Raw genomic sequence first — 3,885 nt, 5'->3', positions numbered from 1 at the left:
CTATCTCAAAATAAATAACATTTTTTACTTTAAGACATCTTATTTAATCGTTTGTCTTATTCAAAATTTTTGTGTAAATTATAAAATAAATAAATCATTGTTAAAATATCTCTAATGATAAAATAAGTCATAATAAAATAGAAAATATTTATAAAAAAATTGAATAAGCTGAACGGCCAAATAAAATGTCTAAAAGTAAAAAAACGTAAATGTGACCTATTTTGGAACGGGGTGAGTATCAAACAAAACCTTACACAAGGTTCGCGTGTTACCATCTGTAAGCTTCCACCCAAAACTTCACCTTTTTTTTTCAGTTTCGCCAAAATCCATTGCGTGCCTGAGTGTTTTTCCGTTGCCCCACCTCGGCAGAAAGGGCAGCGAAGAAAAAGCCCAAGAAAACCCCCCAACCCGTCACCCGACCGACCCAGCCGATCGAGGGAGAGTCAGAGCTCGGAACCACCTGCTGCAACTGCACCTGCAAGCCTCGAGAGGAACTGCACCTGCAAGCCTCGAGAGGATCTGATGCACGAGCTGCTCCGCCGCATGAAGTGCAGGTCCAAGCCTGACAAGCGCCTCATCCTCATCGGTACGGGAGACCCTCCCCCTTTCCCCTTCTTCCTCCTCGTTAACGGCGTTCGGTGGATCACTGCCACGGTTCCTGGTGCCGTGGGGATGGAAAAATCGTGGCTTGCCGCCGTTGGTACTCTGGATCCGCCGAAAGTTTTTTCCTTTCCCGTGAAATCTTGGTTATCCCCTATTTCTCATCCTGCATTTGTGGCGAAGAAATATGGCTTTGTTCGCAGTGAGTGGATTGTCTACAGTTTTCTAGCAGATGGAAGGATTCACTAGTTGAATAGCAAGAGAAATTAATCATGCGCTAGTCGATTACCTCTGTGCTGTTCGGTGTTGGTGTTTTTGTCATAAATTTATAATTCTTCAAGGATTATCAAAAATAGAAGTCAGATAATCTTAGTCAGCTTGGCCTGATGTGGAAGCCTTTTCTTCATGACAATAAGATGAGGGTGCCCCATTGTGCACGCAAGTAAAGAATGATGATCTGATATGCCACTTTATTTTGTTTATTTGACTTTTCATTGGTTCCATTGAGTATGTATTGTCGTCCATATTTTTGTAACACTGAGGTGAACTCCCTTGTGCAATTATTGTTTTAGTTTTTGTTGCTAATGACTGCGCATTTACATCACAAAAAATGATTTGCATTAACAAAATGGTACTAAACTGTGACATTCGAGACAAGTAAATTGAAACAAATGCTGTCTGCTATAAGGTTTCTTGCTTTAAATTATGGCCTTGTTTGTTGTCATGCTATTTGGGTTGACATATTTTCTGGTACTGGTAGTCAGGATGAAAGAGAGCAGATTGTGTATAGGGAGATATAAGGTCATAGTGCTTTTTGTGGAGAGCAATAATCACAACACTTTTATAATCTTTTGTTTCCTCATTCACAACATTTTTACTTTTTATTTCTGTTATATAGTGCTCTTGATTTGAAGAATTTGACACCTTTTCTACAAATCTTGTAGGCCCACCTGGCTCTGGAAAGGGAACTCAGTCTCCCATTATTAAGGATGAATATTGCCTGTGCCATTTAGCCACTGGTGATATGCTGAGGGCTGCTGTGGCGGCCAAGACACCTCTAGGTATCAAAGCAAAAGAAGCTATGAATAAGGTAGTGTTAGCAGACCAAAAGTTATACTAAAATGCTAACCAGCATAAAAAGGTTCTGTGTGACTCCATTGTATGCTGCCTTCCTCTTTTAGGGTGAGCTTGTTTCAGATGACTTGGTTGCGGGGATTATTGATGAAGCTATGAAGAAACCCTCATGCCAGAAAGGTTTCATTCTTGATGGCTTCCCTAGAACTGTCACTCAGGCACAGAAGGTCATTTACTTGATCAATACACCAGCATGAAGAAGTATTCTTATATCATGTTGTTATATGCTATTTGAATTAGTATAATTTTTCCCTCACTAAGTTTTTGAATGTCCTGTGCAGCTTGATGAGAAGTTGGCAAAGCAAGGTGCTAATGTTGACAAGGTCCTGAACTTCGCAATTGATGATGCTATATTGGAAGAACGGATTACTGGTTGCTGGATGCACTTGGCCAGTGGTAGGACTTACCATTACAAAATTTGCACCTCCAAAGTCTCCGGAAGTTGATGATGTAAGTCGAGTACAGAGCATCTAGTTTATCTGCTTATGTTTATGTTTGCATGATCTTATTTCTATGGTTTCTACTTTCTTCTTCTAGTCTTAGTGTGGATCGATTCACTATTTTGCTGTGTATTGTTCAAGTTTCCCAATCAGCTTCTTGTGGCATAACTTTTCCAATCTGTTAGATAATAAATTAGAGTAATCGGATCTTGACAATTATGGTTGGGTGAATATTGACATAGTGTTATGGTCTGAGTCTGCTTGTGGATGCTATTATTTCTGCTTGGATGATGTACTGGTTAGTTTAAGCGATGGTGCACCCTCTTTCTACTCTGGAAAATGCATATACTTAAATTCTACAGTTATTGCTATCTTTTTTGCAGCAAGAAATAAACTTCATTATTGAAAGCACTTCTGCCTTTTCTTGTATTCAACTATTAATATCGAAAATTTATGTGACTTAATCCAGAATATATTTGTGCACTTGTCATTTTAAATTCTTCTCATACTAAATATATTTTTTTCCAATTGGCATTATACTTAGTGATTGTCCTCTGTTGTTTGTTTATTTGCTCTTCATTTTCACAAAGGTAACTGGAGAGCCATTGATTCAAAGGAGAGATGACACAACTGAGGTCTTGAAGTCAAGGCTTGAAGCCTTCCACAGACAAACTGAACCTGTATGTTATTCTTTAACAGAATTATTTTCCTAAAACGATGATGCTCCCCTACCGATCGTCCCAGCTAATGCTGACAACGCCGCCCTACCCATCGCCGGAGATCCCGAGGGGCCGCGTGCCTTTACAACAAGACTACGAGCCGTCTAGTGGCCTATAGGCTTTAAGATTGCTGGGGTTGAACCTTACGATGGCCAAGCCAACCCCGAGCAGTGGCTTACCAGTTACGCCATTGCTGTGCGTGCGGCCGGAGGAAGCACCGACGTAATGGCAAATTATTTGCCTGTCATGCTCAAACCCACCGCAATGAACTGGCTCACAAGTCTAGGACCAGATACTATCGGATCCTGGGATGATCTCAAGAGAATGTTCGTCGAGAACTACATGGCTACATGCGAAAGACCAGCTACAAGGCATGACCTGGAGAGGGTATATCAGAAGACCGGTGAACTTCTTCGTAGCTACATTAGGCGTTTCTCGGAAACGAGGAATCGTATCCCGAACATTAGCGAAGCCGAAGTCATCTCCACGTTCGTCCGAGGGCTATATCACCACGACGCTCTAAGTTCAATTGAAAACCACCACGGATGATCGGTGAGATGCTCCAGACGGCCAATCAATACGCCGATGCCGAAGAAGCCGACCAGCGGCACAAAGACGATCTCGGATTCCTCGCCCCGATCGTCCACTACGTCGCAATACGACCGTCGCGAAGAACAGCGCAATGATGACCGCGACCGCCGCCATGACGATCGCGACCGTCACTATATCGACAGGCCGGAGGGATCGAAAGCCGGGCAGTTTCATCGCCGCCGACCAGACAACGTCATCGCCTCCGTCAAGCAGCCTCGCGCTAAGCGCAGCTACGACGCAGCATATGAGATGCTCCCCGACGGACCATGCCCGATTCATAAGAACATCAAGCACACGATGCGGGAGTGCTTTGGCTTAGCCAAGGCCATCTGTGACGAGCAGAATAAGAAGCGCAACGACCCCACGGATGATGGTAGCTTGGATCCCGAGCGTCTTAGGGT

The 3,885-nt window shown here is 43.0% G+C and overlaps 1 pseudogene; it reads left to right on the top strand.

The window, feature by feature from the left end:
• The first annotated feature begins 437 nt into the window (after positions 1–437).
• Positions 438–3,011, top strand: LOC136507420 (adenylate kinase 4-like; annotated as a pseudogene).
• The last annotated feature ends 874 nt before the right edge of the window (positions 3,012–3,885 follow it).

Source organism: Miscanthus floridulus, chromosome 15 (assembly GCF_019320115.1).
Source record: "Miscanthus floridulus cultivar M001 chromosome 15, ASM1932011v1, whole genome shotgun sequence".
Lineage (NCBI taxonomy): Eukaryota > Viridiplantae > Streptophyta > Magnoliopsida > Poales > Poaceae > Miscanthus > Miscanthus floridulus.
The sequence above is the reverse complement of the archived record's forward strand: the minus strand, read 5'-3'. Positions and strand labels throughout refer to the sequence as shown.